This window comes from Parambassis ranga, chromosome 5, assembly GCF_900634625.1.
Source record: "Parambassis ranga chromosome 5, fParRan2.1, whole genome shotgun sequence".
In the NCBI taxonomy this organism is placed as follows: Eukaryota; Metazoa; Chordata; class Actinopteri; family Ambassidae; genus Parambassis; species Parambassis ranga.
In genome coordinates this window covers 5,035,595-5,046,612 of record NC_041026.1, presented here as the reverse complement: position 1 = coordinate 5,046,612, position 11,018 = coordinate 5,035,595, and the positions used below count along the sequence as shown (strand labels likewise).

The 11,018-nt window shown below is 41.5% G+C and overlaps 1 long non-coding RNA gene across 1 annotated transcript; it reads left to right on the top strand.

The window, feature by feature from the left end:
* Positions 1 to 10,147, top strand: LOC114435820 (uncharacterized). Its single transcript, XR_003670656.1, has 3 exons — positions 1 to 148; positions 9,963 to 10,013; positions 10,131 to 10,147. It is a non-coding gene; the product is annotated as an uncharacterized LOC114435820 (long non-coding RNA).
* The last annotated feature ends 871 nt before the right edge of the window (positions 10,148 to 11,018 follow it).

Sequence of the window (11,018 nt, the reverse complement as noted above, 5' to 3'; positions counted from 1 at the left end):
CACGGCTCTTATCTCAGTTGTCTCGGGGACAGAACACGCAGAATTGCGTCCAAACCAAAGTCCACACTGCGAATCACACTGAGTGGACCAGTGCAGACCGTGGAAAACTTCCACAGGTGACAGCGTGGACTGAAGAGGATTCTTTCAGGTAACCTGGATTTGTTCACACGGAGAAAAACTCGCAGTGGCGTCAAAACCAGTCTTAACCCCCTGGTCTTTTTCGCATGGCCAATTTAAGATGACTTGGCAGCGTCGCTGAGTCTCTGCTTTAGTTTGCGTTAAAAGTGGGGGCTTCAAACTATATACAGGTTTTTAATTTTTTAATATGTCAAGTAAAACCCGAGTTATGATAAATAATATACGCATGTTTTTTCATTAACATTTTCGCCACATTCGCTGCGTGTTTACTGCGAGTTTTATGCAGACACAGGCTGTGTCCCAATTCAGGGTCTGCATCCTTCGGAGGACGCAGCCTACGCGGTCTCAGGAGGCCGCGTCCTCCTGAGGATCCTCCGGAGGATCCTCCACCGTTGGTAAATGGGACGGTCTGGCCTTCAAATCACTTCCTGATTGTGGCGCGACGTCATAAATTTTGCCCCGGGAAAAACAAAAGCAGCGACAGCGACACAACACGGACTAGACAACAAACGGGACAACAGTGTGGATTTAGACATTTGGAATATTTTAATATATTTATTTGTTGTTGGAGGAAGAGGAGAGGCGGCTCCAGCGGCAGCAAAACCGGTGACGGCTCATTTTCTTCAGGCTGGGAGAGCGCAGTGGGGAGGTGACGGTAAGCTGCTGTTTAACCATATTATTGATCATAATTAATATACCGGTTACTGAGCAAACGCTAGATATATAACCAGTAGATAGACAAATATGATTAAATGTAATTTATATTTGATTCAATTGTAAGACTTGATACAGGGTCTGTTTGTAATTTTAATACTTTAAATAAATAGCTAAATGTGTACGAACCCTGCAAATAACCCTGAAAGCACTGCTTTAATGTGTCATTAAGCATCAGGTCTGTCACTGCACCAGAGAATTACTGCTGGGTGGAGGAGAGTGGGGCTCCCTGCAGGACCAGCTGTCTGTCCTGGAGGAGGTGTACTGACCATCATCACCTTTGGAGGGTGAGGATACATATTTTATAGCTTTTCATATTTTAAGCTGCGTTGGAAGCCGCTCTGTTGAAGTTATTATTTTTATTTTTGCCCTTTTTAAAAACATCTTTAGTAACATGGCAGCCGCCGATCGTCAGCTCTGCAAACCCTGATGGACGATGTGGTGGACAGAGGAGACAGACACCCCCCTCCCCCAGATGATGTCCCACTCACAGCCAGAGGACTCCAAGGTCTTCACCGTGGCATCATCCAGTCCAGCAGCACCAAGGACTCCTGCTCAGCCAAACATTTATATATATGTTCTTTGTGAATAGTATTTTCTGCTGATCTTTATAAATAATAAACTGCACATTTTCATAATGCCCACTGGTAAATAGTTAGAAATGTTCAAACTGTGTCTTTGTAAATATTGTACATAACACAACACACACACAATAAATGATTTACTGTGGCCACTGAGAAGTTGTTCAAAAGTTTACTTAAATTATAAATAGGTGATGAAACACATAATGTAACAAGGTTAGAAGAGTTTAAGAACACAGAGACAAGAACGATTTAATATCATCCTTTAATTTAATAAGTAACATTTAAATAACACAGAACATAAAATCACTGCTGTCCACCATCCTCTGTATGAGCTGAGGTCTGTCCGCTCTTTCTCTCCTCTCTCTCTCCCTCTCTCTCTCCTCTCCCTCCCTCTCCAGTCTCATCTCCTCCGTTATCAATTGTCAGGTTTTCTTCTGTTTCTCTCTGCTCCTCCTTCAACAAAATGCCAACAGGCAGAATGACCGTTTGATATAATAACGATAATATTGCTCCTCACGTGAACTATACTTTATACTGTACTACAGTACACAGTCCAGAAACAACATTCAATCAAAGCGTTTACTTCACAGCGCCTCGTATCAACAGGACGTCATGTTTGTAAATACAAAACTCATTTTTTTAATGCCGCTGTCACTACTAGCATTTTAAAACTCTCGAACTACTGCTCTTTACTTACATTTAAATGTGAATTCGGCACTCCTGCCGGTGCCGCTGCCGCTCGCTTGGTCCGTCATTGTACTATTGGACAAAAAGTAGGTCCGCAAAGCATTGTGGGATATTTAAGGCCACGAAGGATGGTAGCGATGCGTCCTCCAAATTCAGGCAAAAGGAGGACGCATTTGGAGGACGCATTTGAAGGACCCTTCGACTTTTGGCGAATTGGGACAGCCTTCGCGCAGCTTTGTGATGTAAGCGGCCTTAAAATGCGCACTCCGAAGGATGCAGACCCTGAATTGGGACACAGCCACAGGAAACACCGGCGTAAGAGCGGCTCTGACCGGCATGACGTGATACGTGGCACCTTCTTTGCTATTGGTGGAAAAATGCACCACATCAACCAATCAGAAAATGTTTATGGCACCACGTGGTATTTAGTTGCTACGGGACCGTTAATTAACTTTCATTTAAATATTACAGTGGTGAAACACAGAAATCAGTCTATTTGAAGCATAGCAGTAAAGTACAATAATAGTGAATGGACATGATCAGAAGTATGGAGTCAGAAAAGTTCATTAGGATCTGGAAAAACATGTTCTGGGGCTGGAAGACTACAGCTGAGGGTACATGTGAAGAAGACAGTTAAAGGGACTGTTGGAAGAATTCTGGAAATAACCTGTGTCAGCAGCATGGCCTGCTGGACTTTGTGGAGACAGTCTGTCCATATGTCTCACTATGGAAATATATGTGATGTTACACCTATGATCTCATACATGATATGTTACTGTCATATATGATTGTGCTTGTGCCTATTCTAAGATGTGTGTATTCTGAGAAGCTGTGTCTGTTAGATAACAGAGGGTATAAGAAGGGAGCTGCTCTGAAAAGACCTTGAGCACTCCTACAGAGGCTACTGTCTGTGTATGTGACTGCTCCTTCCTCCAGGAATAAAAGCACTTGAGTGATTAACAGCTGATATTTTGGGCTTTTATTTTGGGAACAGTTTTTCTGATTTAAACATAATGAAAAAATAAAGAAAAAACTGCTAGAGACAATGTCAGCTCATGAATCTAACACTGAAACCAAAACTGCTAAAATGGTGAATAAAGAAGAATAGGGGTACTAAACGCCATGCCAATACGTAAAACTAAACCACGTACAGGCCATGATCGTGGAAAGTGATGTAGAACCAAAATGTGCATCACTGACAACTACCAAAGAGAATGCTATTCATGCAGAGGATGTACTAAAGTGGGACCCAAAGGAAAATGGTGACTGAAATATTTATCATTGATAATAATAATGTGGATGATGATTCTAATGCCTGTGACACTTATTTCAGAGGTAACATGGGAAGAGGAGGGCAGCACGGAGGAGGAAAAGGGGAGAGGAATGGAGGAGAGGACAGGAGGGGAGATGTGTGCTACAAATGCGGAAAAGCCGGACATTGGGCACAAATCTGTAAAGTGAGAAAAGGAGAAAGACAGGATGGAGGGGGAGATGGCTGGCAACCCCGGGATGGATCAGCATGACTGACCGAGGAGACAGGTCAAGACATGAACACACACATGTTCTAACTGACGAAAAGTTTTCACCTTCACACTTAGCACACTCACACCAAGGCGAGACAAATGATGATGTTGATGTTATTGAGCTGCACCACCTAGAGACATTGTTGAATCTCTCTGCCACAACTGTTCAAAACAAAAGGTCTACAGATTGTGTAACAGCTAGTGGTCAAATCGGCAAAGAGTTTTAATCTGCAACGCTCAAGGTTACAGACCCAGTTTCAGGAATGAGTATAAAGTGTTTGTGCTGTGTGACTTTTGCCCTGTTAACCTCCTAGGGAGAGATCTGATGGCAAAATAAGGAATTGAAGTTATTCCTACCCTAGCAGGCATGTGGACACCAAATTATTATTACAGTTTAGATATGACTACTAATGGACCTATAGCAGTTGTAAATGATTTACTAAAACTCACAGAAAGTATAGTTCTCTACTGCCATCATTCAACAACCCAAAGACGTGCATTGTACAATGTATCACTGAATACACACATGGGCCGGACAGCTAATATGAGCACAGATTCTAGTTACGTGTGTACCGTCAACAGCTGTAAAGGCTGCATCTGAGTCACAATTTTGAGAAATGTTTTTGCTTTCGTCTGAGGAGCAAGATGCTTAAAGTATAGTGCCTAATAGTCTGTGGTCTACTGGGCCAGCAGATATTGGGACTATGAATGATACCAAGCTTGTAAAATAACACCTAAAAGTTCTTGCAGGCCTTTTCAAAGACAATACCCCATAAGGCCAGGAGCAGCTGAGGGCATTAGGCCCACCATTAAGGCCCTCATTCAGTCTGGTGTTAGCAGAGAATGTGCTGATTCGCCTTGTAACACACCCTTTGTAATGACTTGATTTACCCTAACCTAACAACAAAAAAATAAATCAGTCACTGTGTGCTGTTAAACCATGTTTCCCCACCAAACAGTTAGAACTGATGAAGCTGCTTGGCTGAGCAGCGAAACATCTTCAAGAAAACTCTCCAGTCTTCTAGACACCTTGCTTCTAGAAGATGAATGTAAATACCTGTGCTGTGTCTCTGTCCATGGTGCTGACTGTGGAGCCGGCAGCAGTGCTGAAGCTGTCCGAGGTGCTGACTGTAGTGTCTGCTGCTCGTGGGGAATGCTCAGCCTGTGTCAGATATTCTTATTTAATTTCAAAAAGAAAGACAAAAAGACCTTTTTTGACCATTTGCTTCCCTGCAGCTCACATTAGCTTCTCTCGAAGCTCCTGTGTAGGTTTATAAGCAAACAGAGGCAGATTCACCACTCAGACTCCAACAACAATAAGACTTTAAAAAAAGTGCACAGTGCAGCAATGTATTTTGTGAAGTTTAAACCTCCCAAAATCCTGTAAAGAGCAGGACTGTCTCCTAAACACCAAAGCTGTTTATGCTGATGTCAGATGAAGGACAGGTCTTTGTGCAGCAATAACACAACATGCATGTTTAGATTTGTCAGTGTAACAGTTCACTTGTACAGATTGTTGACCCTGCATCTCTGTCTTCATTTCTTTTCCAGATCAATGAAGAGTTCAGGATCAATGAAACCAGCAGGATGGATGACAAAAATGCTCCTAATTTAATATCACATCATGAACAAAATACAGATTTTAACACACATTTATTCTCCTGTTTATAATGTGAATATTCCCGTTGTAAGTTGACTCACTTTACAAAACACAGCAGTTTGTGGTAGTTCATCTTCATACAGGTTTAAGTGTAATTATAGTAATTTGTTGTGTTTCTATGTATGATGTTACATTAATGTTTAATTGTTGATAAACTCTGAAGCTGCAAGCTTACAACAGACCAGACATTGTACAAAAGAATGTGATGAAACCTCAAAGTTTATAAAGAGACACCCTTACAGAAGTGCCTCGAACCTGTGGCTCCCCCTGCTGGTCTGCAGGGGTGATTCCACTGGTTCCAAAAAGAGGTCAGAGAGAGTGGACTTATGATTTTAATACTTTTTATTAAATGAATTCACTTAATAAACGTTTGAACATAATAACATAATCTATACTGTTGTCATGACGAGAGACAAAAAAACCTTTGGTGCTGTTTTAGCTGTTTTGTTGCTTCTGTGGTCAATTGTGTGTCTATAATTTTTCCAGTTTAACTTCTGAAGTGTTAATTGATATTATTGTTTTGACTAGTTATAAATAAGCAATTTACATAATTTATATAATTTCAGGAAATCAGGAGATGATCATAAGTGGCTTCATGTCAGAGCAGCTCTAACCACTTTTTCTGCTTGTTGACAGAATGATGAAACGTCCTAAAAAGTCACTGTGATTCCTCTGTTTGTTGACAGAATCAGAATGAGCTGGTTGTGTGTTCTTACTTTGTTCCTTTGACATGTTTTGTTTTTCAGGTTTTCATCCAGCAGCGTCTCTCACAGTGAATCCTGACAGAGTCCAACACTTCACCTCTGAGTCTGTCTCACTGACCTGTGAGGGAAACTCTGCTGAGTGGAGAGTGAGGAAGTTCTCTGATGAAGGACATCTGTCATCCTGTTCTAACTGGGGAACAATGACTGGATCCACATGTAACATCAACACATCACAGTCTGATACTGGCGTGTACTGGTGTGAGTCTGTATCAGGAGAGTTCAGCAACACAGTCAACATCACTGTACATGGTAGGTGATTTCTTACTATACACTAACCTCCACCTCACTGACTGATCTCTGACTGACGTCCTCTGACTGTCTCACAGATACAGACATTGTCCTGGAGAGTCCTGTCAATAGTGTGACTGAAGGAGACTCTGTTATTCTTGGCTGCAGACTGGATGTCAGTGAAAGGTGAGTAAAGATGTTTGATGCTCCTTTTTTGGTATATTACGGTAATGTTGTTTTGATTATTGTGCATACTAATGACACCAAGTCCAATATAAGTGTATAAATGTATGTTTATTATTTCTAATAGTTGTATCCAGACCTGAAAGCTCCTCATCCTCAGTGCCATTAATTGTTGGATTGCTGTGTGGAATCGTATTATTCTTTGTCATTGTGCTCTTACTGTATCACTACAGACAGTCCAAAGGTGAGACCTTTTTCTTCTGATGCAGCATTTATTTACTATAAACTTTAAATGTGACACAGAATTTACAAAACCATGTAACAACATGATCATTTTTGTTAATAACAGGTTCTTCTGCAGAGCAGACAGTGAACCAGGAAGTAAAACAACATCAGATATACTCCTCTCTTCTCCATGGTCAGTGTTTCATCTGGTTCTGAATGTTTTCACAGATATTTATAAGATGTATTGATGCTGCTGCAGCTTTAATACTGTTCAATAACAACATTTAATAAAAACACAAAGACGTTTAAATGAGTGTGACAGATGTGAGGTAATAATAATAATAATGCATTGGTCTTATATTGCGCTTTTCTGCTCTGTTGGGCAGGCACTCAAAGCGCTTACATTGAGATGCATTATTCTTTCACACCACATTCACACAGTGGCAGTGGTGAGCTACCAGTGGTAGCCACAGCTCCCCAGGGGGAGACTGACGGAGACGTGGCTGCCAAGGTGCGCCTACGGCCTCTCCGACCACCGCCGATTCATTCATACACATTCATACACCAGTGAGTGCACTGGAGGCAATGCGGGTAAAGTGCCTTGCCCAAGGACAACACAACAATGACTAGGGAGGAGCTGGGGTCGAACCACCGACCTTCCGGTTATTGGACAACCCTGCTCTACCACTGAGCCACTGTTGCCCTGAGGTGACTCATTTAATGTTTCACTGTCCTGTAGTCGACCTTTGTGTCTATGAGACAATCAGAGGAGCTGAAGGCCCTGGAAATGGACTCTCTGACGTAAATGTGGATATCATGCAAGAGCACAACCAGACGAGCAGCCCGAGATGTTCAATAGGCTCAGAGCAAAGTCAGAAAGTGGACACTGCAGCATTTTACACATGCTGAATCTAAATGTCACCAGTAAAGCCACAGCACCACCCACAGGACAAACCAGAGTATTACAAGTAAAGGACATGAAGTCCAACATGGAGTTTCATTGTGTGTGGTTGTTCTGTTCTTTCATAAACTTTATTTTGTGGTCTTTGAAATGTTTTGTAAATAAAATGGTTCTTATTAAAATATAATTTCTTCTTTACTTCTCATTGGATCTAAGTGCTGTATTAAACAAAGATTTACCACAGTTCACACAGATATTCCAACATGACATGCAGACAAAGCAGTCAGGTTAAAACATTCTTTTAGTATGTAATATGGAACATTTGTCGATCTTTCCACAAAGGCCTCACAGTAGTGCTACTTACTACATCCTATTCAATCTTTAAGAATTCAGTATACTCTGAAATACTTAGAGATTGATCTGCTGCTGTAGGTTGAATCATCTCTCTGTGAATCATTTGGTAAACACTTAAATGTAACACATGCTTATTTATGTTTTAAAGGAAAAGTTACACAGTTTGGTTTAAAATGTATTTAGATTGTTTACACAGTGTTTGTGTGATCAAGACAGCTACTTAGATGGTAGTTCTTTGCATACATGGCCACAAGAGGGCGTCAGACTACAACAAGAACTTTAATGTAGTATAGACAAACAACCATTCAGACTCACACACCAATCAGAATAATCAGTTAACCTGAGCATGTCTTTAGAATGTGGAAGGTAGCCAGAACCTACACAGGCACCGAAGTGCTCCACTCAGTTTTTTGGGTTTCCTGGTGTTTCCCTTTGTGATCCTGTCTTTGGCTGTCTTTGTGAAGTTACTTTGGTTCTGTCCTTTTTCCTGTTTTATTTTGAAAGTCCTGTCTCCCTTTTTGTCCATGTGTTTTACTTCCCCAGTGTTCCGACCTTTTGTGAATGTTTGCCCCGCCCTAATGCGTTTTACCTGTGTCTAGTTCCATAGTCTATTTAAGTCCTGTGTTCCCCTTTGTCTGTGGCAGATCATCTTGTCACCCTCCCTGTCACCTTTCATGTTCCCTGTGTTAAGTAAGTTTTGAGTTATTAGTCCCCGAGCACGAAACGTGCGAGAGCCCTATTGAAATGCAAGTGTTCTCTTTTTTTCTTCCGTGTCATTCAACACAAATTTGACCCCCTAAACGTGCTCAAAAACTCACCAATTTTGGCACACAGGTCAGGCTCACGAAAAATGGTGATCTGAAACTGTTGCTGCAACTGTGCCTTCCCAAATGGCTCAGAAGAGCCCCTTAGAACTAGCGCCACCCACTGAAGTCTGCACTGAAGTCTATAAACCATGTTTTCCCACTAAACAGTTAGAACTGATGAAGCTGCTTGGATGAGCAGCGAAACATCTTCAAGAAAACTCTCCAGTCTTCTAGACACCTTGCTTCAAGAAGATGAATGTGAATACCTGTGCTGTGTCTCTGTCCATGGTGCTGACTGTGGAGCCGGCAATAGTGCTGGAGCTGTCCGAGGTGCTGACTGTGGAGCCGGCAGCAGTGCTGGAGCTGTCCGAGGTGCTGACTGTAGTGTCTGCTGCTCGTGGGGAATGCTCAGCCTGTGTCAGATATTCTTATTTAATTTCAAAAAGAAAGAAAAAAAGACCTTTTTTGACCATTTGCTTCCCTGCAGCTCACATTAGCTTCTCTCAAAGCTCCTGTGTAGGTTTATAAGCAAACAGAGGCAGATTCACCACTCAGACTCCAACAACAATAGGAAAAAAGTGCACAGTGCAGCAATGTATTTTGTGAAGTCTAAACCTCACAAAATCCTTTCAAGAGCAGGACTGTCTCCTAAACACCAAACCAGCAAGCTAGAAAACAGTCGGTTATCGATCTTCCATTCTTTGAGTTAAGATGGAGCTACTAGCCAAGAAACAGCTGCTACCCCTACTGTGACCTCAGTTATGGAAGAAGAGTGACTTTAAATCACAAAATAAAATATATCAGAGCTGAACGACATGGTTCAGCAGCTCCTTGCTACTTGCCAGTTCCAATAAATCTATAGCACTTAAACATGTGGTCTGGCTATGGCTGTGTGCACGCATTGATATGCTCCTAAGCTACAGTCCCTGTGCCACCTACTGGCCGGAGGACTTCTCTTTTCTATATGTGTGTTATGGTGTTCTCTTCTGGCCTGCAGACCACAGCTCATGCCGGTAGTGGGGGTAGAGAGGCCGTGGGACAATTTTATTTATCCTTCTGTGTGAAAACAAAAGTCAAACCTCAGACTTATCATCAGTAGTTGTGTTAAATGTAACACTTCCATGTCTTGTTAGCTGTTTCTAATTCATATGATGTGATAATAACGACTAACCTCATCTCTATTCTCACTCTGTAGGTGATGTGTCCGTCTATGAAACAATCAAAGAGCCTGAAAACACAGAACATGGTACAGTATACAGCGAGATGTTTTGAGTCCAGACAAGTTACAGTTACAAATACTACAATGATATGTTTAAGGTAACAGTAACATGTTGACATTCTAAAGTGTAACTATATGTTTCAGGTGAATCCAGTGACGTCACATATTATTTGATTGAACTTAAAAATGTGACTAAGAAAGGTGAGCACCACATACAGTAGCTGGAAAAGCTAACAGCACGTGGGTGCTTTTAAATGCCAGTAATATCTGAAGAAAGCTCATTCATCTGGGTCTTTTAACAGGGATGAAGCAGAAACCAGTGGAGAGCTGTGTTTAGTCAGACGAGAAGATAAGATCATCTGCAGGTACACGGCGTTACAACAACTGTTAATAAAGTATATTTGTGTTTTTATTCTCCCTGCTGTGAAGTCACTGTTCAATACTGCCACATGTTTATATTCACAGGACAACCAGCCCCTGCTGCTGCAGCTGATGGAGCTGTTTATGCTGATGTCAGACGGAGGACAGGTCTTTGTGCAGCAACAACACAACATGCATGTTTAGATTTGTCAGTGTAACAGTTCACTTGTACAGATTGTTGACCCTGCATCTCTGTCTTCATTTCTTTTCCAGATCAATGAAGAGTTCAGGATCAATGAAACCAGCAGGATGGATGACAAAAATGCTCCTAATCATGAACAAAATACAGATTTTAACATTTATTCTCCTATTTATAATGTGAATATTTCCATTGTAAGTTGATACATGTTACAAAACACAGTAGTTTGTGGTAGTTCATCTTCATACAGGTATATGTGTGATTATAGTAATGTGTTGTGTTTCTATGTATGATGTTACATTAATGTTTAATTGTTGATAAACTCTGAAGCTGCAAGCTTACAACAGACCAGACATTGTACAAAAGAATGTGATGAAACCTCAGAGTTTATAAAGAGACACCCATGCAGAAGTGTTGAACATGTGGCTCCCCCTGCTGGTCTGCAGGGGTGATTCCACTGGTTCCAAAAAGAG